Source organism: Loxodonta africana, chromosome 15 (genome assembly GCF_030014295.1).
Source record: "Loxodonta africana isolate mLoxAfr1 chromosome 15, mLoxAfr1.hap2, whole genome shotgun sequence".
In the NCBI taxonomy this organism is placed as follows: domain Eukaryota; kingdom Metazoa; phylum Chordata; class Mammalia; order Proboscidea; family Elephantidae; genus Loxodonta; species Loxodonta africana.
The window spans coordinates 41046565-41073083 of NC_087356.1; positions in this window are offsets into that span (position 1 = coordinate 41046565).

Genomic DNA, 26519 nt, shown 5'->3' on the forward strand with positions numbered 1-26519 from the left:
AGGTCGAGAAGGGAGAGTGTTGACGTGTCATGGGATTGGTAACCAATGTTACAAAACAATATACGTACTTATTGTTTAATGAGAAGCTAGTTTGTTCTGTAAACCTTCATTAAAAGTACAATTTTAAAAAAAACCTTAAAAAAAAAACAAATCGTAGACCTAAATGTAAAATTCAAAATTATAAAACTCCTAGAAGATACATAGAAGAAAATCTAGGGTTTTCTTGGGTTTGTGATGAGCTTTTAGATGCAATACAAAAAGTGCAATTCATGAAAGAAAAAATTAATTCGACTTTACTAAAATTAAAAACCTCTGCTCTGTGAAGGACACTGTTGCAAGAATGAAGAGACAAGCCACAGACCTAGGAAACAATATTTGCGAGATACATTTCTGTTACAGGCTTTACTCTGAAATATGCAAAGAATTTTTTTAAATACAAAATAAGAGCATAAACAATCAAATTTTTTAAATGGGCAGAACATCTGAATAGGCACCTCACCACAGAAGATGTACGAATGGCAAATAAGAATATAAAAAGATGCTCAATATCACATGTCATTATAGAACTGTAAAATAATGGACACCACATCACACCTATTAAAACAGCTAAAATCCAAAAAACTGACAACACCAAATGCTGGTGAGGATGCAGAGCAACAGAATTGCTTACTCATTGCTGGTAGGAATACAAAATGATACGGCCACTTTGGAGACAGTCTGGCAGTTTCTTACAAAACTAAACATAATCTTACCCTATGATCTAGCAGTCACACTCTTAGGTATTTTACCCAGTTGAGTTGAAAACATGTCCACACAAAAACCTGCACTGAAATATGTATATCAGCTTTATTCATAATTGCCAAAAACCGGAAGCAAACAAGGTGTCCTTCAGCAGGTGAAAGGAGAAACAAGCTGTGGTACATTCATCCAAAAACCAAACCAAACTCATCGCCTTCGAGTTGATTCCAACTCATAGCAGCTCTGCAGGACAGAGTGGAACTGCTCCACAGGGTTTCCAAGCTGTAATCTTTCCAGGAGCAGACTGCCCCATTTTTCTCCCCAAGAGCTGCTCGTAGGTTTGAACCACTGACCTTTCCGTTAGCCATTGAGGGCTTAACCACTGAACCACCAGCGCTTCTTCGTACATTCGCACAATGGAATATTGTTCAGCAATAAAACGGAATGAGCCATCAAGCCACGAAAAGACATGAAGGAACCTTAAATGCATATACTACTCAGTGAACGAAGTCAGTCTAAAAAGGTTACATACTGCATGATTCCAGCCATACGACAGCCTGGAAAAGGCAAAACTGTAGAAACAGTAAAAACATCAGTGGTTTACTAGGGGTTGGGTGGAAGAGGGGAGGGATGAATAGGGGAAGCACAGATCTTTACAGAGGTGAAACTATCCTGTATGACGCATCAAATCTCATAGAGCTGTACAATGCAGAGTGAACCTTAATGTAAACTATGGACTTTAGTTAATAATAAAGTGTCAATATTGGTTCATGAATCATAACAAATGTACCACATTAATGTAAGATGTTAATAATAGGAGAAACTGTGAGGGGGAGGGGGCTACACGGGAACTCTACGCTATCTGTTCTATTTTCCTGTAAATCAAAGCTGTTCTTTAAAAAGTCTACTAAATTAAATTTTATAAAATTTAATTTCATATCTATTTATATGCAAATACTTAATTTTATGTGTGTGTGTGTATACATATATATATATCCTAAACTGATGAATCGCCATGTGATCTAGGTGACCAGATGTGTTTTTCCCTGGTATTTCATACTACCCCATGATCCTTCTCACCCAGATAGCTAAGCCAGGCATCCCCCATTGATTCACAAGAAGGTGATCAGAGAAAACAAAAGAGTCTGAGGCTAGCCTTTGGATTCTAAAAGACCAAAGATGACTTAGAAGACTATTCAATTAGTCTTGGTAAGCTTTTCCCTTTTGGAAGTAGAACAAATTGTCCTGGACTTGGGAGGAGAGAGAGTACTTGAAGGGGAAGCTGTTGTTATGTGCCATGAAGTCAATTCCAACTCAAACCTATAGGGCAGAAGGGGAAGCAGAAGGATGAAAAAGACTTGAGAAGGCCCCCAAGGTCCAACAGAGGCTGGAAAAGTGAATAGTGAGAGCAGCCCAGAGGTTTGGGTGGGGGTCTGGGGCAAAGAGACCTACACTTCCCTTCTTGGGTGGATCTTGGGGAGAGGAGCGCCTCTAGAGCTCCCTTGTACCCACCATGGCAGGGGCACAGGACAGGGAAGAGGCTCAAGACAGCCTCAGGTTCTTGCCGTCCCAGGCTGGTGCAGAAGGAGTTCCTGAAAGGAGTGTGGCAGGATCGGCGATAGAACCAAGCCTGGCGAGGTCCTCAGTCAGGAGAAGCCATGACACAGCAGCAACTTCCGTGGACCGGAAGGGCAATGTCCACTTCAGTAGGCTTCAGTCGGGCAAACAACAGCAAGGACCAAATCTCCTTCTCTCCCCAAATCCCCACCCTGATGCCACGACCCCGCGCAAGGTCCTTAAAAACCAGAAAAATCCTAATAATTGACCAAGGAAACAATAACTGAAAAGTAGGAATCAAATTGAGTCTTAAAAATACAGAAAATTTGTCTTTCTTGTACACCTGATTTTGTGAGCTAGGATTGACTTGAAATTAGCTAAGCCTTCCTTACTCCAGCCTTCAGAGAATAGGTATTCTCCTTCAGACACGGCTCTTCAGCACTCTTGCCATCAAAAGCATCCATCATAGCTTTTTAAAAAATGCCTTACAGAAAAGAGAAAAGCACATTTATTTTTCAAGATCAGCATAGTAATGTTTTCTCCCTTAAAACAGGGTGTGTGCAGCATACCCCGAAGGGCACTTTAGACCAGCACCTCAAATGCTTTTGCTGATAAGCATCTACCCAGGGAGCAATGCATTTGTTATGAATGACGTTTCTGATATATGAAAAGGGTTGGAGGAGAAACATTAGCTAAGTATGTTTGCTGTCTTTGGTAACAATAATGGTCTGAACAGGCAGCTACCATAATAGAAAAGCTTTTCAGCAAAGAGAGTTCTACACACCTTCTACCCCATCTCACCCCATGCCCATTCCAATCCTGCTTTTCACACCTGGTACTCTCAGTCTATGAAATGTGGCTTTGTTGTCACACATTGTGACACTTTTCATGATCTCATGGCAAAGGGGACAGTTGTTCATGGAGGCAATTAGCCACACATTCCATTTCCTCCTCCTATTCCTGACTCTCCTTCTTCCTCTGTTGCTCCAGGAGAATAGAGACCAATTGTTGTGCCTTGGATGGCCACTTGCAAGATTATGAGCCCCCGGCACTACGAAATGAACTAGGAGGTGGAACAGAAGCACTAAACACATTATTAGGTCAATTAAATGGGATGTCTAAAAAAAAAATTTTTTTTTTTTTTCTCATGAAACCATAACCTGAAACCTCCTAACCTAGGAACCAAATTCCATGAGGTGTTTGGTTTTAAATGAGCAGCCTCAGTAGCTACTCTTTTTGTTGTTGTACTAAATATATCTGTCACATAACTTTGCCAATTTAACTTTTTACAGATATATAACTTACTGACATTGATTACATTAATTGTGCAATCTGATTTTTAATCAATGTGATTTTTCCATCGTTGTAAACCGAAAGTACTTCATAGGTAATAACCCCCTTCCTTTGTTTTTCCCTCCCCCACCGGTGACCACTAATAAACTTTGGTCTCTATACACTTGCCTATTCTTGCCTTTTTATATAAGTGAGGTCATATGGATAGAGCTTGAAGACATCATGCTGAGTGAAATAAGTCAATCACAAAACAACAAATATTGTATGACATCATTCCCAATTATGAGAAAACAGCAACCCCCCAAGCCACACAGCTATTAAGTGGCAGAGGTGGAAGTCCACTTTCAGAGATTATTCCTTCACACCACTAGAATGCAAGCTCTACGAGGGCAAGAATTTCTTACTTTTTTTTCATTTTATTTTCCCCATCACCAAGAACAGTGACTGGCACACAGTAAGTACTCAATACATATTTGTTGAATCAATGAATGTTTCCACAGCAATAGTTGTAGAAATAAAGAAACAATTATCGCCGAGAGATTAGAGCCATCAGACAGCCTTGATTTAAATGTGCAATATCCAGAGGTCTCCCACACAATTTTCAGGAAAATGCCACAATTTACACATGAGGGGAGGTTATACTTCTGTCCTTCTAATCCTCATCTTGTTCCAGAAAGGGTTTAAGGTAGACAGGTTTATCATGAGACAGAGATTCAAACTGAGACAAAAGTAAAGTAGAGACAAAGCAAAGCCTGAAATGGGGCTCAAATACACAGACCTTAAAGAACTCAGTGCCTCAACTTGATGAAGACAAGGTCATGGAAGCTCCATAGACATATTCAAACCCCCTGAGGGACCAAATTACTGGGCTGAGGACTGTGGGGACCATGGTCACTGGGAACATCTAGCACAATTGGCATAACATAGTTTATAAAGAAAATTTTCTATATTCTACTTTGGTGAGTAGTTTCTGGGATCTTAAAACGTTGGGAGTGGCCATCTGCTGGTCTCACTCCATCTGAAGCAAGAGAGAATGAAGAAAACCAAAGACACAAGGGAAAGATTAACCTGAAGGACTAATGGACCAAAACTATCACAGTCTCCACCAGACTGAGTTCAGCACAACTAGATGGTGCCCAGCTACCACCACTGACTGCTCTGACAGGGATCACAATAGAGGGTCCCAGACAGAGCTGGAGAAAAATGTAGAATAAAATTCTAACTAAAAAAAAAAAAAAAGACCAGACTTACTGCTCTGACTGAGACTGGAGAAGCCCTGAGAGTATGGCCCCCAGACACCCTTATAGCTCATTAATGAAGTCATTCCTGAGGTTCACCCTTCAGCCAAAGATTAGACAGGCCCATAAAACAAAACAAGGGGCAAGGACTAGAAGGCAGTAGGGGACAGGAACTCAGTGATTGCCAGAAGTGGTCTCCAAGCTTCCCCAAACACTAGTGTGAAAAGGAATAGCTGATCACTTATGCAATTAGCAATGTCTGTGAGATAAAGCAAACTCCTCAATCCAAAGAAGTATAACATTTCTTGGTATTAAGACCAGAAAGAAATCTATCCTGGAGTACCTCATAAAGATGACCTGTGTGTGTGATTGATGAGCAACTCAAAAAATGAAACCAGAGGATGAAAGCCCTGGGGTAAGAATTCGAGACCTTACATGGCATACCTGATCTATACAGTTCAGTCTGTTGGATTACATGCTACGAAGCAAGTCATGTTAGACTGTACTTATGTCACAGTGTCATAGTCCACACAATTTTCTAGTTTATTTAGCCAAGGGCAAGCCTGCAGAGAAGGGATATTATTGGTAGAGCTCCTTTGGCCTCCCTCAGATACTTGAGGATACATTGGTAACTATTCCCTTAGTTACACCAAGAGCCAACCGATATTAACTCTCTTCAGTTCCTTAGTTACCCCAATCTTTCAGTTAACTCTCTTATAGGCAGATGAACTTCCAAGGTGGTGTTGGTGGTGATGGTGGTCCTGGTGGTGATGGTGGGGTTGATAATGTTGGTGGTAGTTTTGTTGATAGTGATGGTAGTATTTGTGGTAGGGTAATGGTGATAATAGCAGGGTGGTGATGATTGTGGTGGTGGCTTGAAGAATGCAGGGAATGGGCCTGCTGTCACATTTGCTACACAGTTGAGCTGCTTGGAAAGCAGCACATATCGGTAAGAGGACTGAGGCCGGGATTTCCAGGCAGTGACCAGCAGCGGAGGGAGACACACATCTGAGACATAGGTGACTGTGATGAATTGAATTGTGTGCACTCACAAAATGTGTTGGAATCCTAACCCCTGTATCTATGGATGGAGCCTTGGTGGTATAGTTGTTAAGAGCGAAGCTGCTAACCAAAATGTCAGCAGTTCGAATCTACGAGCAGCTCCTCAGAAACATTAGAAACCCAATGGGTCAGTCCTACTCTGTCCCATAGGGTTGCTATGAGTCTGAATCAACTCGACAGCAAGGGGTTTGGTTTGGTTTTGGGGTGTGATTGTTTTTTATAGATGTAATCCTGTTTGGGACTAGGATTTTCTTTGTTATGTTAATGCGGCCTTATCAGTGTAGGGTGTGTCTTGAACCTAATCTCTTCCAAGTTATAAGAAGAGCAGATTAGACACAGAAGCAGCACAGGGAGGTTGGGGTAGGGTAGGAAGTTGGGGGGGAGACATAGATGTCACATGAAGATTACCAAGGAACAAAGGAACGGTAGGGCTATAGAAGAGACAAAGACCTTCCCCCAGAGCCAACAGAGAGAAAGCCTTCCCTGAATTCGGACTTCTAGACTCCTGAACTAGGTGAAAATACATTTCTGTTTTTTAAAGTCACCTACTTACGTTTTTTTTACTTACGGCATATCTGTTACGTTGCTGTTGTTGTTAGGTGCTGTTGAGATACTTCCGACTCATAGCGACCCTATGCACAACAGAACGAAACACTGCCCAGTCCTGCGCCATCTGTTACAGCAGCATTAAATTAAGATGGTGATCTACCTCTTCTCCAAAACAGGAAGGGCCAAAATTCTCTTCAGAACATAGTTCTACATTCATGTAGTACGCAGACAAAGGAGGCCTCAAGATGTACTCTAAAATACCTGACCAAAATGGGTCTTTTTGAAAATTTGTAAAGGCAACTAAAATCAGATACCTGCGTTGGCCAAAACAAATGTACTCTGAAAGCCATTACCAAGCCCAGCTTTGAGCAATGCTACTTTCTAATGGTACTTCTTCTATAAGGTGTTTTAGAAACTACAAGATGCATTAAAAAACCAACCTGATTGCTTAGATCAGGGATTGGCAACCTTTTTCTGTAAAGGGGCAGATAGCAAAGAGGGTCTGCAAGCTCTGCAAGTTCTGTCTCAACTACTGTACTCTGCCATTGTAGGAGGAAAGCAGACACAGGCAACACACAAATAAGCTTGGCTGTGTTCCACCAAAACTTTACTTTTACGGACGCGGAAATTTGAATTATATATAATTTTCACAAGTTGTGAGATACTATTCTTCCTTTGAATTTTTCCCCAATCATTTAAAAATGTGAAAACCATTCTTACGTTGTAGCCCATACAAAAACGAACAGCAGACTAGATTTGGGCCATGGCCATAGTTTGCCAACCCTTAGGCTGACAACCAGTCAAAACTTGGAGACTATCTACCCAAAATCTTAACATGATTTTTAGGTTCATTGAACTGTGGACCTTTCTTTCTGGCAACAGTTCATCATCAGAGGTGTCTGCCAGCTTGGGTCCGTCCTACCTAATAAAGCCATCTACTTATCTGTAGGAGAGCTTGTCTTTCTGTTCTCCACAGCGGGGCAGTGCTTCCAGGTATTCCAAAGCTGGCCCAGGTCTTTAGGAAGCAAGTGATAAAGAAGAGAGGGTAGAGAAAACCCAGTTCCCAAGGGCCCCTCTGGAGGTTCTAACTGCTTTCTTCCAACGGTTGCTGTAGCTCCTGGTGCTATCACAATGTGAGCTGAGGCAGGGACCATGCTCTAACTTCTGTGGGACAGACCTGGGCAAAGGACTAGTCCATACGGTGAGGGTGAGAGGCTGACCTGTTGGTCGGTTAGGGAGCCAGCTCATAAAAACACCTTCCCCAGCCTTGATTTCACATTCCTTCTAATGCCTTTTGTTATAGTCTTAACAAATGCCATGCCAGCATAGGACCTTAAACTGTGCTAAAGAGCCACCACTATTGCAGTGTTTAATGGGGACCAACCTGGCTAGTAGTGCCTTAGCTTAGGTTCAATGGTTCCTGCCACAGAATCCAAGGCAGAGTAAATTTCAATAAAAGTCTTAAATTGGGTTGGGGTTGACAGTTCAAGGCCTACATATAAGCCCTGCTAGTGACTAGCTCGGAGATCTCAGTCAACTTACTCAAAGCTGCAGTTTGAACTTCATTGCTGTCTGCCATCTGTGGGTCAGAAGAGGCTCTAGCTGTCCACCATCTTTGGATCAATCTTTCCACATTCTTTGATTAGGGGAAGCTCTGGATTGGCTGAGCCTGGTTGCAAGGCAGCACCCTGGTTGCAAGCGAGGGGAAGATGTCTGGCTGCCTTTCAACTTGTACCCTGTGTCCTCTCAAAGCACATGAATTGGGAAAGTCTCCCCAGTAGGAAAGGGTGCAGCTAAAAATGGTACATTCACTACAATGACTTTATAGAACAGTATTTAATAACATAGAAAAATACAATGTTTTATATAGTTAAATAAAAACAGTTTCAAAACAATGCATACAGCATAATTCCATATACATATATATATATAAAAATATGTATGTATCCACTGCCGTCAAGTCAACGCCAACTCAAAGTAATGCCATAGGATTTCCAGGCATATAAATCTCCACGGAAACAAACTGCCACATCTTTCTGCCACAGAGCTGTTGCTGGTTCCAAACCACTGAACTTTCAGTTAGCAGTTGACTGCTTTAACCACTGTGTCACCAGGGCTCCTATATATATATGTAAAGATAATGCCAAAAAGTTCAAAGTGTGTACCTCTGAGTGATAGGATAGTAAGATTATGAGCTGTTTTATTTTCTCATTTGTGCTTTTCTATTTATCACAATTTTTTAAAAAGTAAGTAGGATACTTACTAGGACGGCTATAATCAAAAAGATAGATAATAACAAAGATTAATGAGGATATTAAGAGCTATGGCTGCTAACCAAAAGGTCAGCAGTTCAAATTCACCAGGCACTCCTTAGAAACTCTCTGAGGCAGTTCTACTCTGACCTATACGGTCACTATGAGTCAGAATTGACTTGATGGGAGCAGATCTGGTTTTTGGTTTGGAATGAGGATATAGAGCAATTAAAACTCTCATACACTGCTGGTAGGAATGTAAAATGGTAGAGCCACTTTGGAAATAAGTCCGGCAATTCTTTAAATGGTTAAATAAAGAGTTACCACATGGTCGCAATTCTAGTCCTTGAAATAAAAATATACATCCACACGAAAACATGTACATAAATGTCCGTAGCAGCATTATTCATAATAACCAAAATATAAAAACATCCCAGTTGTGCATCGACTGGTGAGTAAATAAATAATATGTGGTATATCCATATAATAAAATATTATTCGGCAATAAAAAAGGCATATCATTGCTGAAGTCAAAGGGATCTTGGCTGAAAGCAGAGAACCAGAAAGATGTTTAACTGTAGGAGGCAGGGCCAAAATGGCCAAGTGGTTAGTTGCTTCTGGTGGTCCCTCTTACAACAAAGACCTGGAAAAACAAGCGAATCGATTATATATGACAATCTAGGAACCCTGAACACCAAAGACAAAGTTGAGGAGTCAGACTGAGCCGCAAGGGAAGGAAGAGACAGTTCAGAAGCAGCGAGGGTTTGCCAGACTTTACTTGGCCAGCACTCTGCAGCCTAGATCAGCCATCTCTCACAGGCTGAAGCAAGCAGTAGCAGTCAGGATATTTTTTTCCATGCTGGCAGAAACCAAGCAGCGTAGAGTCTGCTCAAGTCTCTGGAATCAGGGAGAGGCAGTGCTGAATCTGTGAAAATTAAGTGCAAGCATCTAACCTACCGTACAGGATCAAAACAAACCCTTCTTACCTCTAGGAAGCACCTCTGTCCCATTTACCTGCCCCTTCTCCATTTTTTTTTTTTTTCTCCATACTGCTCTGGTCCTGGTCCAGCTTCAGTAATTGCCTTGCCCTCTGGGCCAGAATTGAGAATCATAGCAAGCCCTGAGCCATTCTCCCAGCTTCGGAGAGAGAACAAATTAACAAACAAGGAAAATTAATCTGCAAGCTCCCCTAAGCTGGGAACTCAGGACAGGCACGGCCCCTTTGCCTAAACAGGCATAAGGGGTCCATGGACTTTGAATACCTTTCACCCCTGCCTAGACCTGTCTGGGCCCATTTTAACATTGTAGGCCTTTAGCAAAGTAAAATAGGGTATATACCTGTAGCCTAATTTTAACTGCAACAGCTAAAGAGTAGTGGCAAATTCATGCCATTTGTCACCACTCTACCCATTAAGCAGGATCCTCACCTACCCACATCAGGGGCCTGAGGACTGGTGGCTCCACCCACACTCCCTAGCCACCGGTGACAGTGGTCAAGAATAAGTGGTGCCTCCCAGTCCTTATAGCCAACAGCCCTAGGTGCCCAAAGTACAGCTGCAAAACCCACCCACCTACACACTCCAGGGGACAGGGACACGCCTTCCACTCAGACACTCAGGGGGAGCCATCAGCCCCCTACCTTGCTCAGCACATAACCCCCTACTGCAGCCAGATATCTGTGCCTACTACAATTACTCGTACATGGCTCTGCCCATCTAAGATTGGAGGTGAGAGCCTGTACCACACACTCAATGACCAATGACCTGGACATCTGGGCTGAATCCACATAAGAAATATAAGTAAACTGACTCCTGGGCTCACATACCTAGCAACAGCTCTAACCACCTTGTAAGAAGATATGAGGGCTTCAAAAAAGCCAATAATCCAAATAGCTCACATGGCCAGCCTATTTGGGCATATCAAAACAAAACAAAACAAGAAACTAGGACACAGTAAGCAAACATAAAATAGATAAATATAATAACTTATTGATGGTTCAGAGACAATAAACAAAAAAAAACATAAAATAGATAAATATAATAACTTATTGATGGTTCAGAGACAATAGTCAATATCAAACCACATAAAGAAACAGACCATGATGGTTTCATCAAGCAACTAAAACAAAGAACCAAGAAACCTCCCAGAGGAAGATAAATTCTTCAAGTTACCAAAAGTAGAATTCAAAAGATAAATATAGAGAGCTCTTCAAGAAATCAGGAAGGAGATCAGGTAAAATGCAGACCAAGCCAAGGAACACACAGACAAAGGAACAGAAGAACATAAGAAGTTTATACAATAGCATAATGACAGATTTAACAGGCGTGAGAATCCATAGAGAGACAGGAAATAGAATTCCAAAAGATGAACGATATAATTTCAGAATTAGACAATTCAGTTGAAAGTCATAGCAGCAGACTTGAGGCAACAGACATCAGAATTAGTGAGACTGCAGATAAAGCACTTGACAGCAACTTATTTGAGGAAAAATCAGATAAAAGAATTTAAAGCAATGAAGAAACCCTTAGAATTATGTGGGACTCTATCAAGAGGAATAACCTACAAGTTATTAGAGTGCCAGAGCAGGGGTAAAAACAGAAAATAAAAAGAGAATTGTTGAAGATTTATTGGCAGAAAACTTCTCTGATAACGAGAAAGACGAGAAGATATCTGTCCAAGAATCTCATTGAAGTGCAAACAGGGTAGATCCCAAAAGAAAGTCACCAAAGAGAGAATTTTAAGAGCAGCCAGGGATAAACAAAAAGTCACCTACAAAGGAGAGTCAATAAGACAAAGCTCTGACTACTCAGCAGAAACTATGCAGGCAAGAAGGCAATAGGATGACTTATATAAAGCCTTGAAAGAAAAAAATTGCCAGCCAAGAACTATATATTCAGCAAAACTGTCTCTTAAATATGATGGCAAAATTAGGACATTTCCAGATAAACAGAAGTTTAGGGAATTTGTGAAAACCAAACCAAAATTACAAGAAATACTAAAGGGAGTTCTCTGATTAGAAAATCAATAACACCTGATAACAACCCAAGACAAGAATGCGGGACAGAACAACCAAATATCAACCCAGACAGAAAAAAAGGGAAGTCACAAAAATAAATCAAAGCTAAAATACTTAAAATAGGGAAACAGAGATGTCAATATGTAAAAGATAACAACATTAAAACAAAAAAACAGGGACAAAAAATGTAGTCATAGATCTTTCATATGGAGAGGAAGTTAATGTGAAATAAAAGATTGGCCTAAATCTAGAAAAATAGAGGTAAATTTTAAGGCAACCACAAAGGAAACTAAAAGTCCTACACATCAAAACAGAAAAACGGAAAGATTCAGCAAATACAAAATCAACAACAATGAGAAAGATGAAAAGAAAATACATAAAGAAAAATGATTCAGCACAGAAAATTAAATGGAAAAAAAGAAATTGTCAACAACACACAAAAAAATACACCAAAATGACAGCACTAAACTCATAAAAAAAAAAAAAAAAAAAAAAAACTCATACCTATCAATAATTGCACTGAACATAAATAGACTAAATGCACCAATAAAGAGACAGAGAGTGGCAGAATGGATTAAAAAACATGATCCATCTACATGATGCCTACAAGAGACACAGCTTAGACTCAAAGACACAAACAAACTAAAACTCAAAGAATGGAAAAAAATATATCAGGCAAACAACAATCAAAAAAGAACAGGAGTGACAATATTAATCTCTGAAAAATTAGACTTTAAACCAAATCCAACACAAAGGATAAGGAAAGACACTATATGATGATTAAAGGGTCAATACACCAGGAGGCCGTAACCATAATAAATATTTATGCACCCAATGACAGGGCTCCAAAATACATAAATTCTAACAGCATTGAAGAGAAATAGACAGCTCCACAATAAAGTAGGAGACTTCAACACACTACTTTTGGTGAAGGACAGAACATCTAGAAAGAAGCTCAATAAAGACATGGGAGATCTAAATGCCACAGTCAACCAGCTTGATCTCAGACATATACAGAACACTCCACCCAACAGCGGCCAAGTATAATTTCCTTTTCAACACACATGGAACATTCTCCAGAATAGACCACATATTAGGCCACAAAGTGAGCCTTAACAGAATCCAAAATATCAACATAGTCCAAAGCATTTTTTCTGATCATAAAGCCATAAAAGCAGAAATCAATAACAAAGAAAACAAGGAAAAAATATCAAACACATGGAAACTGAACAACGCCTTGCTCAAAAAATACTGGGCTATAGAAGAAAGTAAGGACAGAATAAAGAATTCACAGAATCAAATGAGAATGAAAACACATCCTACCAGAACCTTTGGGACACATCAAAGCAGAGCTCGGAGGTCAATTTACAGCAATAAATGCACACATCCAAAAAGAAGAAAGGCCCAAAATCAAAACGTTAACCGTATAATTCGAACAAATAGAAAGAGAGCAGCAAAAGTAGCCCTCGGGCACTACAAGAAAGGAAATAATAAAAATTAGAGCAGAAATAAGTGAAATAGAAAAACAACTGAAAGAGTTAACAAGACCAAAAGCTGATTCTTTGAAAAGATCAACAAAATCGATAAACCATTGGTCACACTGACAAAAGAAATATAGAAGAGGAAGCAAATAGCCTGAATAAGAAACAAGATGGGCGATATCTCAACAGAACCGACTGAAATTAAAAGAATCGTAACAGAATACTGTGAAAAACTGTACTCCAACAAATTTGAAAATCTAGAGAAAATGGACTAATTTCTAGAAACACACTACCTACCTAAACTAACACAAAGCAAGGTAGAACAACTAAAGAAAGCTATAACAAAAGGAGAGATTGAAGAGGTAACTTAAAAACTCCCAGCAAAAGAAGCCCTAGCTCTGATGGCTACATTGGAGAATGCTACTAAACTTTTAGAGAACAGTTAACACAAATACTACTAAAGGTATTTCAGAGCACAGAAAAGGACGGAATACTCCTGAACTCATTCTGTGAAGCCAGCATAACCCTGATACAAAAACCAGGTAAAGACACAATAAGAAAAGAAAATTACAGACCAATATCCCTCATGAAAACAGACACAAAAATCCTTAACAAAATTCTGGCTGATAGAATTCAACAACATATTGTCTTAGGCTGGGTTCTCTAGAGAAGTAAAGCATATAAGTATATATAGAGAGAGATTTATATCAAGGAAACGGCTTACATGATTGTAGAGGCTGAAACGTCCCAAGTCCGTGTATCAGGATAAAGGCTTCTCTCAATTCATGTAGCTGCAGGGGTTGGCGAACCCAAGATTGGCAGGTTGGACAGCAGGGCTCCCACTGTCAGGCTGTGAAGATCGACGAATTCCAAGATCTGCAGATAAGGTGAGAGCTCAAGTCCCAAAAGCCAGAGGTCAGAGGAACAGGAGGCAGCACAGTATCCAGAGTGAGCAAAAAAGCCAGAGTGTCTGCTTATATTTGGATACAGGCCACACCCCCAAGAAAACTCCCTGTCAACTGATTGGCTGTTCACAGCAGATTCAATTACGGCAGTGATCACATATAAACACTTAGAATCATGGCCCAGCCAAGTTGACACACAATCTTAACCATCACACATTTCAAAAAAATAATTCACCATAACCAGGTGGGATTCATACCAGGTATGCAGGCCTGGTTCATCAGACAATGTAATCCATCAGATAAATAAAATACAAGAACTATATGATCTTATCAACTGATGCAGAAAAGGCATTTGACAATGTCCAACACCCATTCATGATAAAAACTATTAGCAAAATAGGAATAAAGGGGAAATTCCTCAACATAATAAAGGGCATTTACACAAAGCCAACAGCCAACATCATCCTAAATGGAGAGAGCCTGAAAACATTATGCTTGAGAACGGGAACAAGACAAGAATGTCCTTTATCACCACTCTTACTCGACATTGTAGTAGAGGTCCTAGCCGGAGCAATAAGAGAAGAAAAAGATGTAAAGTGCATGCAAATTGGTAAAGAAAAAGTAAAAGTATCGCTATTAACAGATGATATGATATTATACACAGAAAACCTCAAAGAATCCACAGGAAAACTGCTGGAACTAATAGAAGATTTCAGCGAAGTATCAGTATACAATATAAGCATACAAAAATCGGTTGGATTCCTCTACACCAACAAAGAGAATGTCAACGAGGAAATCACAAAATCAATACCATTTACAGTAGCCCCCAAGAAGATAAAATTCTTAGGAATAAACTAAGAAGAGACGTAAAAGACCTATACGAAGAAAACTACAAGACACTTCTGCAAGAAAACAAAAGAGACCCACGTAAGTGGAAAAACATACCTTGATAAGGAATAGGAAGATTCAACATTGTGAAAATATCAATTCTACCCAAAGCGATCTACAGACACAATGCAATCCCGATCCAAATTCCAGTGGTATTTTTAAATGAGATGGAGAAACAAACCATCAACTTCATATGGAAAGGAAAGAGGCCTCGGATAAGTAAAGCATTACTGAAGAACAAAGTAGGAGGGCTCACACTAACTGATTTTAAAACCTGTTATACTGCCTGGTACTGGTACAACAACAGAAACGTACACCAATAGAATAGAATTGAAAATCCAGACGTAAAGTCATCCACCTATAAGCCCCTGATATTTGAAAAAGGCCCAAAGTCCATTAAATAGGTAGAAGACAGTCTCTTTAAAAAACAGTGCTGGCATAACTGGAAATCCATCTGCAAAAAAATGAAACAAGATCCATGCCTCACACCATGTACAAAAACTAACTCAAAATGGATCAAAGACCTAAATATAAACCCAAAAACAATAAAGATCATAGAAGAAAAAATATGGACAATGCTAGGAGCCCTAATACATGGCGTAAACAGAATATAAACCTTAACTAACAATGCACAAACACCAGAAGAGAAAATAGATGACGGGGAGCGCCTAAAAATCAGCACTTATGCTCGTCAAAAGACTTCACCAAAAGAGTAATAAGACAACCTAGAGACTGGGAAAAAAATTTTGGCTACAACATATCCGATCAGGACCTAATCTCTAAAATCTACAAGATACTGCAAAATCTCAACAACAAAAACACAAATAACCCAGTTAAAAAATGTGCAAAGGATATTAACAGGCAGTTCACCAAAGAAGATATTCATCAGCTAACAGATACATGAGGAAATGCTCATGATCATTAGCATTAAGGAATGCAAATCAAAACTACGATGAGATTCCATCTCACCCCAACAAGGCTGGCATTAATTCAAAAAACACAAAATAATAAATGCTGGAGAGGTTATGGAGAGACTGGGACACTTATACACTGCTGGTGGGAATGTAAAATGGTAAAACCACTTCAGAAATCAATTTGGCGCTTCCTCAAAAAACTAGAAACAGAAGTAGCATAGGATCCAGCAATCCCACTCCTTGGAATATATCCTAGAGAAATAAGAGCCGTCACATGAATAGATATATGCACACCCATGTTCACTGCAGCACTGTTTACAATTGCAAAAAAATGGAAACAACCTAAGTGCCATCTACAGACAAATGGATAGACAAATTATGGTATATACACACAACGGAATAGTACACAACGATAAAGAACAATGATGAATCTGTGAAACACCTCACAACGTGGACGAATCTGGAGGCATTATGCTGTATGAAATTAGTCTGTCACAAAACGACAAATATTTCATGAGACCAGTATTATATGAACTCAAGAAAAGGCTTAAACACAAAAGAAAACTTTTTTTGATGGTTATGAGGGTGGGGAGGGAGGAAGAGGTGAAGTCACTAATTAGATAGTAGACGAGAATTATCTTAGATGAAGGGAAGGACAACACACAATGCAGGGGAAGTCAGCACACCTGGACTAAAACAAAACTAAGAAGTTTCCTGAATACAGCCAAACACTTCGAGGGACAGAGTAGCAGGAGCAGAGGTCTGGGGACCATGGTTTCGAGGGACATCTAGGTTAACTGGCATAACAAAGTGTATTTAAGAAAATGTTCTGCATCCCACTTCGGTGAGTAGCATCTGAAGTCTTAAAAGTTTTCAAGGGTCCCTCTAAGATGCATCAACTGGTCCCAATCCATCTGGAGCAAAGGAGAATGAAGAGCACAAAAGATGCTAGGTAAACTTTAGCCCAAGAGACAAAAAAGCCACATAAGCCAGAGACTCCAACTGCCTGAGGAGAGAAGAACTAGATGATGGTGCCTGGCTAACACCAGTGACCGCCCTGACAGGAAACACAACAGAGAATCCCTGACAAACAGGAGAAAAGAGTGGAGCAGAATTCAAATTCACATAAAAAGACCAGACTTAATGGTCTGACTGAGACTAGAGAAACCCCAGAAGGCACAGCACACAGACTCTCTGTTTATCCAGAATTAAAACTATTCCTGAAGCCAACTCTTCAGAAAAAGATTAGACTGGACTATAAAATATAAAATAATACTTGTGAAGAGTGTGCTTCTTAGTTCAAGCAGATACAGGAGACTAAATGGGCAGCTCCTGTCTGGAGGCAGCATGAGAAGGCAGAAAGGGATAGGAGCTGGTTGAATGGACACGGGAAACCCGCGGTGGAAAGCGGGAGTGTGCTGTCACATTACAGGGATTGCAACTAGGGTCACATAACAATATTTGTATAAATTTTTGTATGAGAAATTTACTTGAGTTGTAAACTTTCACCTAAAGCACAATTTAAAAAAAAAAAAAGGTATTTACCTGTGTTTTATTGACCATGCAAAGGCATTCAACTGTGTGGAACATAACAAATTATGCATAACATAGCGAAGAACGGGAATTCCAGAACACTTAATTGTGCTCATGAGAAACCTATACATAGACCAAGAGGCAGCCATTCGAACAGACCAAGGGGATATTGCATGGTTTAAAATGAGGAAAGGTGTGCGTCAGGGTTGTATTCTTTCACCATACTTATTCAGTCTGTATGCTGAGCGAATAATCCAAGTATATAAAGAAGAATGTGGCATCAGGAATGGTGAAAGGCTCGTTAACAACCTGTGGTATGCAGATGGCACAATCTTGCTTGCTGAAAGAGAAGGGGACTTGAAGCACTTACTGATGAAGATCAAAGACTACAGCATTCAGTCTGTATTACACCTAAACAAAAAAAAAAAAATAAGGAAATAAAAATCCTCACGACTGCACAAATAAGCAACATCATGATAGAGAAAAGATTGATGTCAAGAATTACATTTTACTTGGATCCACAGTGAATGTCCATGGAAGCAGCAGTCAGGAAATCGAATGATGTATTGCATTGGGAAAGTCTGCTGCAAACGACCTCTTTAAAGTGTTAAAAAGCACTTTAAAGGTGCGCCTGATCAAGCCATGTTTTCAATCACCTCATATGCATGGGAAAGCTGGACATCAAATAAGGAAGACGGAAGAAGAACTGATGCCTTTGAATCATGCTGTTGACAAAGAATATTGAATATACTATGGACTGCCAAAAGAACAAAGTCTGTCTTGGAAGAAATACAGCCAGAGTGCTCTTTGGAAGCAAGGATGGCGAGATGTCGTCTCACATACTTTGCACATGTTGTCAGGAGAGACCAGTCCCTGGAGAAGGACATCATGCTTTGTAAAATAGAGAGTCAGCGAAAAAGAGGAAGACCCTCAAAGAGATGGATTGACACAGTGGCTGCAACAATGGGCTCGAACATAGCAATGATTGTGAGGATGGTGCAGTACTGGGCAGTGTTTTGTTCTGTTGTAATAGGGTCGCTATGAGTCAGAACCAACTTGATGACATCTTACAAAAAAAAAAAGAATGAAGTACTGATTTATGCTAAAAATGGATGAAACTTGAAAATTATGCTAAGTGAAAGGACAGACACAAAAGGCAACATATGGTATGAGTCCATTTATATGAAATGTACAGAACAGGCAAATGTATAGACACAGAAAGCAGATTAAAAGTTGCCTAGGGATGGAGTAAGGTCCCTGGGTGGCACAAATGGTTTGTAATAGTCTGCTAATATAAACATTGCTGTTTTGAATCCACCCAGGAGCTCTACAGGAGAAATACCTGGCCAACTGCTTCCATAAAGATTATAGCCCTTAAGAAAACCCTGTGGAGCAGTTCTACTCTGTAACACATGGAGTTGTCATGAGTTGGGATCGACTCTATGACAACGGGTTGGTTTTTTTGGTTTAGTGATGGGATGTTGCGGGGTATATTAGTTTCCTAAGACTGCCATAACAAAGTACTACAAATTGGGTGATTTAAAACATCAGAAGTCCAACCTGCATTGAAGGCACTGGCAAAAACAAGGCTCCAGGAATTGACTGAATACCAATTGAAATGTTTCAACAAACAAATGCAGCGCTAGAGATGCTCACTCATCTATGCCAAGAAACTTGGAAGATAGCTACGTGGTCAACCGAATGGAAGTGATCCATATTTGTGCCTATTCCAAAGAAAGGTGATCCAACAGAATGCGGAAATTATTGAACATAACATTAATATCACAGGCAAGTAAAATTTTGCTGACGATCATTCAAAAATGGTTGCAACAGTACATCAACGTGGAACTGCCAAAAATTCAAGCTGGATTCAGAAGAGAATGTGGGTCCAGGGATATCATTGCTGATGTCAGATGGATCATGGCTGAAAGCAGAGAAGGCCAGAAAGATGTTTACCTGTGTTTTATAGACTATGCAAATGCATTTGACTGTGTGGATCATAACAAATTATGGATAATGCTGCAAAGAATGGAAATTCCAGAACACTTAATTGTGCTCTTGAGAACGTGTACATAGATCCAGAGCCAGCCACTCGAACAGAACAAGAGGATACTGAGTGGTTTAAAGTCAGGAAAGGAGTGCCTCAAGAGATTATTTGCTCAGCATACAGATTGAATAATTGTACTATTCAATCTGTATGCTGAGCAAATAATCTGAGAAACTGGACAATATGAAGAAGAACACGGCATCCGTATTAGAGGAAGGCTCATTAACAACCTGAGATATGCAGATGACACAACATGGCTTGCTGAAAGTGAAGAGGACTTGAAGCACTTACTGATGAAGATCAAAGACCACAGCCTTCAGCATGGATTACACCTCAACATGAAGAGAACAAAAATCCTCACAACTGGACCAATAAGCAACATCATGATAAATGGAGAGAAGATTGAAGTTGCCAAGGATTTCATTTTACTTGGATCCACAATCAACAGCCACGGAAGCAGCAGTCAAGAAATCAAATGACATATTGCTTTGGGAAAATCTGCTGCAAAAGACCTCTTTAAAGTGTTAAAAAGCAAAGATATCACTTTGAGGACTAAGGTATGCCTGACCGAAGCCATGGTATTTTCAATCACCTTATATGCATGAGAAAGTTGGACAATGAATAAGGAAGGTGGAAGAAGAATTGATGCCTTTGAATTATGGCATTGATGAAGAACACTGAATGTTTCACAGACTGCCGGAAGAAAGAACAAATCTGCCTTGGAAGAAGTACAGCCAGAATGCTCCTTGGAAGTGAAGATGGCGAGACTTCATCTCATATACTTTGGACCTGTTATCAGGAAGGACTAGTCCCTGGAGAAGGACTTCAAGCTTGGTAGAGTAGAGGGCCAGTGAAAAAGAAGACCCTCAATGGGATGGATTGACACTGTGGCTGCAACAAGGGGCTCAAACATAGCAATGATTGTGAAGACAGTGCAGGACCAGGCAGTGTTTTGTTCTGTCATACAAGGTGTCGCTATACACAGAGTTGTTCAAAGGCACCTAACAACAACAACAAAACATCAGATGTTTATTGCTTCACAGTTCTAGAGGCTAGAATCCAAAATCAAGGTGTTGCTGTCTGTGAAGGCTCTAGGGGAAGATCTTTGCTTGTATCTTCCTATCTTCTGGTTGTTTCTGGCAATCTGAGCTCTTTCTTGGCTTATAGATGCATCTCTCCAATTTCTGCCTCTGTCTTCACATGGCCAAGTTCCACCAGTGTCTCTCTGTCTCTGCGTATTTTCTCCTCTTTTTATAAGGACAACATTCATATTGGATTAGGGCCCATCCTACTCCAGTATGGACTCATGTTAACTAATAGTATCTTCAAAGACCGTTATTTCTAAACAAGGTCGCATTCACAGATGCCGTGAGTTAGAACTTGAACATATCTTTTTGGGGAACGTAATTTAATCCATAACAGGGGAGAATGAGGAGCCACTGGTAATGGCTGTAGGGTTTCTTTTTGGGGTGATAAAAATGTTCTAAAATTAACTGTGGTAATGGTTGCATATATCTGTGACTATGCTAAAAACCATTGAATTGTATACTTTAAATAGGTGACTTGCAGGGCATGTAAGTTATGTCTCGATAACACAGTTGCCAAAAAAAGTAAACAGGAAAAATTTCTCTAAGTAGTCCATAAAGATGTAGCAATTTTAAATGATTTTGAAACGCTAGATGGCAGAAACAGATTAAATAGAAGAAACAACCAAAACAAACACTAAAACCATTCAAACCCAGGGCTGACCTCTCTCTGAGAGACTGTATTGATCAAACAGCCATTGGGTGCACAAGGCACGGAAGACAAGACCAAGAGCGTGCAGCTCACCTTTTGTGGATTGAATTGTGTCCCCTAAAAATACATGTTGAATTCCTGGCTCTTGTACCTGTGGATGTGATCCTGCTTGGAAACAGGTTTTTCTTTGTTATGTTAATGAGGTGAAACTTGTGCAGAGTAGTTTCTAAACCTAATCACTTCTAAGTTATAAAAAGACCAGAATAGACACAGAGACACATGCAGGGCTGAGACAGGCACCATGTGAGCATTGTCTACAAATGAAGGAATGCCAGCAGTCACCAAAAATTATTAGAGAGGCCCCCAGAAGGAATCAACATGGCCGAGACCCTGATTTGGAATGTCAGCCTCCAGAACCGTGAGAAAATAAATCTCTGTTCTTTAAAGCCACCCACTTTTGGTATTTCTATAATGACAGCACTGGGTAGCTAAGATACCACCCTAAGGCAGCACCACTAGATTGATGGCTTCAGACTGAGGAGCAGCTGGGAGAAAACTGGCAGAAGTACGATCTCTTTTCCAGGGAAGAGTGTGTACACAGGACGCGTGCCCTACATTTGGACACTCACAATGTTTTATATCAGCTGGAGCAGAGTAGCAGCTGCCTCCAGTATGTGGGCCACGGATCCCCCAGTTCTTACAGTGCACCCAAACCAGTATTACCTTCTCTAATTTGCTTTACCTGCCTGGCCCTGAAGGCACACCCACCCTTGGCTTTAGGTTCCTAAGGGAGAGATCAAAGAGACTCCTCCTCAACCTTCCTCTTTGGTTTGACAGAGAAAGACTAGATCACCCTGTGCCTTCTTTTCACCTTTAAGAAATGTTCTTCATTCTTGGCTAAATGTAAGATGTGATTCATGAAAGAAAAGCCTTGGGGGGGCAAGGAGGGGCGGAGGACAATAGCCCCTCTATGGAGGAAGGATAAGTCTAGATTTAGAAATTGCAAGGCACCACCTTGGCCTTGAATTTCCTGTGCAGGAGAACAGTAGTGAGGATTTTGTGGTGCTTGGAGGCCTGCAGTTGTTGGAGCTGAGTTGGGTATGGAGACCCCGCCTTTGTGGTGGCCGTGGCTGTTACACTTTGGTTTCAGTTTTAAGCACATGACTTAAAAGGGGACTTTCCCCCACCAGTGGAGGAAGAGCTAATAACTAGAACAGTCCCAGAGAAGGAGCAAACTTAACTGAAACAGCTACCCCTGGCAAGGAATAAAGACCGAGATGCTGGAGAGTCCACACAGCTGCCAGCAGCTAGAACCAACCCAGGGACTAAGTCTGAGACTCAGGACCTTACACAGACTAAATCCTGAGGTTTGTGAAACACAGAGCCTTTCTTGGGGTGTCAGGCAGGGGCGGGGTGTGGAATAGGGAAATGAAAGCTAATATTAGGTTAAGCAGCTATTGATAGCACTAAAAGTTCACGTCAAGTCAGTGAGAAGGAAGAAATGCCCACAGATACATTTCTGGTGGAGGGAAAGGAATCATGGAGATGAAGTCACCCAGGCATACCTTCCCTGAAACGAAAATTGTCCTTACCGTCTTCTTCTACCCTACCCCTAATCCCTAGCTAGGGAGCATGGGGGTCGCATTCCTTTTATTTTTATAGATAATACATTCAAAATTAAAATAGTGAACTCTCCCTTTTATCATCCCCAAGTTCCTCTCCCCAAAGGAGTTTTTATTAGTTTCTTTTGTTCCCTTGCAGAGTTACTTCATGCATATGTAAACAATGTACCCAGATCGGTTGCTGTCAAGTCACTTCCAACCCATGGAGACCCAATGTGTGCAGAGTAGAACTGCTCCATAGGGTTTTCACAGCTGTGACCTTTCAGAAGCAGATCACCACCAGGCTTGCCTTCCCAGGCACCTCTGGGTGGGCTCAAACCACCAACCTTTCAGCTAGTAGTGGAGAGCTTACCATCTGGGCCACCCAGGACTTCTCCTTTCCACTAGGCTGCACAATCATTTGCTATATTATCCTGATTCAACCTCCCAAATATCTCTCTTGTCTTCCCCCACCACCTTTCGTTTAGCAGTTGACTCATTTGATCAATAGGTATTTACTAATTGTCTTCTCTGGGCCAGGCCTTGTGCTAGGCATTGGAGACCCACAGACTAACAAGACCTAGACCCCGCCCTAGGAAAATCACAGGGTAGTGATAAATCAGAAACCAAAACTCAGTCATAAGACAATGTGATTCCCATAGGGACAGAATGAAGCACAGAGTGAAATGACAGCCCAGAGCAGGAGTCCCTGTCCCAACCTGGAAGTAGTGGGGTGTGGGGTGGAGATGTCTGTGAACTCTTCTTGGTTGGGTGATGCCAAGTTGAGTCTTGGAAGTTTCAGAGACTGAAGGAGACCTGGCCACACCAGGAGGAAAGAAGAAGGCATAGCAGGCAGAGAGGGCAGCCTCAGCCACAGCCGGGAGATGAGGGCAGCATGCTCTGAGTCCAAGTTCACATCACTTCTTACCTGGAGGAGAGACCACTAACTGCTCTTCCCACCATTCTCCTAGAATTACCACTAGAATGATCTCTAAAGTTCAAATTTGGGTGTCCAGAATTTACTGCTCTGCCTTGGTTGACGGGGCGAACTCCTATGTTTGAGCCCATTGCAACAATTGATTGTTAGGATGGCACAGGACCAAGCAGTGTTTCATTCTGTTGTACATAGGATAGCTGAGTCGGAACTGACTCGATGGCACCAAATGGCAACAACAACAATCAATGGCTTGCTGTTAATGATAAACAGACATAGAGGAGAATAGGAGAGAAGGGAAGGAAATTAACAATTACTAAGTATACATCAGGCACATGTGCTGGATACTCTCTATGCAGGCGTGATGCTCCAAATGTTAAATAATCATTATGGCACAGGCACCAACCACACAGAACAGATGACGATCTTAAATACGGCTGGTTCACTTACTATGGCTGAATCAGTGTAAACTGCTGAATATCACCTTCCCATATTCAATATTCAATTTAATCCCCACAGTAACACTCCACCTGACAGTGAAGAGAAGCAACTTTGAGGAAAACATCAATCCACACAACATTCCTCCTCATTCAAGTAAGCCGAAGGAATTGTCCCTCTCTAACCTAACCGCTGATGATAACTAAAAAAGCAATTATCGGAAGAATTATCAGCAAAGTCTCAGACTGTACTGGAGAATGTGGATACACGGGCATGGAATTAATGCTGTACGTTGTTACAGACGTTTCTCCAGTGAAGTTATTCAAATAGCCCATACTCACGTGAAAAGATGCAATGTTATTAGTCATTTCAAAACCCACCACTGTTAAGTTGATTCCATCTCATAGTGACCCTATAGGACAGAGTAGAACTGCTCCATAGGGTTTCCAAGGAGCACCTGGTGGATTTGAACTGCCAACCTTTTGGTTTGCAGCTGAACTCTTAACCACTATGCCACCGAGGTTTCATTTATCCAGTGTTGCTGTAACAGAAATACTACAGGTGGATGGCTCTAACAAAGAGAAATTTAGTCTCTCATGGCCTAGGAGGCTAGGAGTCTGAATTCAGGGTGCTAGCACCAAGGGAAGCCTTTCTCTCTCTGTCAGCTCTGGGGGAAAGTCCTTGTCATCAATCTTCCCGGTTGAGAAGATTCTCAGCACAGGGATCCTGGAGCCAAAGGATGTACTATTTTCCTGGCTCTTGTTTCTTAGTGGTATGAGGTCCCCATGTCTCTCTGCTTGCTTCTCTCTTTTGTTATCTCCAAAGAGATTGACTTAAGACACAACCTAATCTTGTAGATCCAGTCCTGCCTCATTAACATAACGATGCTAATCCCACCTCATTAACATCATAGAGGCAGGACTTATAACACACGGGAAAATCACATCAAATGACAAAATGGTGGACAATCACACAATACTGGGAATCATGTCCTAGCCAAGTTAACATACATTTTGGGGGGACACAATTCAATCCATAACAATTAGTGTAGGGTGTGTTAAATGAATCTCTTTTGAGATATAAAAGAGATTAAACGAGCAAGAGAGAGAAGCAGAGATGGGGGAAGAGAAATGCCAAGCCACATGAAGATCGCCCAGGAGCAGAAGAGACAAGGACATTCCTCTAGAGCTGACAGAGAGAGAGAGCTTTCCCCTAGAGCCAGTACCCTACGTTTGGACTTTTCTTAGCCTCCTAAACTGTTTTTCAAAGCCACCCATTTACAGTATTTCTGTTATAGCAGCACTAGATAGCTAAGATAGACACATCCCCACCTAAGCCCTCACTCTAGCTAATCCTGTTAGCCCTTCTTTGAAACCAGGTCCTCTGTTCACCCCTGCTACTGATGGACCTGCTTCAGACTGTGGTTCTTGCCCTCATTCCTGCAGGTCCCACTACAATTCAAAGCCAACCCACTGGTTTTCCTCCTGTGCACCGTCCCTTTCTCAAGTCAGGCAGCCACCCTTATGGGTACAACAGTTAGCTCCACTCTCAGGATGGAAAATAATCCCCCTGGGGTAGAGAGGGAAACCCTGGTAGCATAGTGGTTAAGAGCTATGGCTGCTAACCAAAAAGGTCAGCAGTTCGAATCCACCAGGCACTCCTCGGAAACCATATGGGGCAGTTCTACTCTGTCCTATAGGGTCGCTATGAGTCGGAATTGACTCAATGGCAACAGACGGGTACAGGGTAGAGGGAGAGAGAGAAAGGAAGGAAGGAAAAGAAAGTTCCAGTCATATTTGGTTTGCCTGACGCTTCTCTTTTTTATCTTCCTTCTCTCTTTTCTGTCCTTTGTCCTTCAATGCATTCATCTATGCATTCTTCCATCATACACTACTCCTATGTACGGGCAGGGGGCCAGGCCCTGAGGACACCACAGGTTTTCTGCTTCCCTTTGGTGAAGCTCCTTGTCCTTCCCAATTATGCCCAGCTGACATCCTGGCTGACTTTCCTCAGTGGCCATGTGGCCTTGATGGCAACATTCTCTGTTCCTGGAGTCTGTCAGCAACACCTCAATAGCTTGTGACAACCTGAAGCCCATTTCTTGTATCTTCCTATTTCAAAGCCCATGTCTGCTGAAGTTCAAGCCCCTGCCTAAGAGGTGCCTCTTGCTCACAAGTATATTTTCAAAGAAAGAAACCCAGTGGGTCCTGAACACTCTCCAGTTACCAGTGCCTCAGACTTCCATAGGTTGTTAGGGGAGAGACAACTAATAATCCTCAATCTCGTTCTGGAGGAGAGTCACTTGTGGTGAGTAGGAGAGATGACCTCTTGGGGGC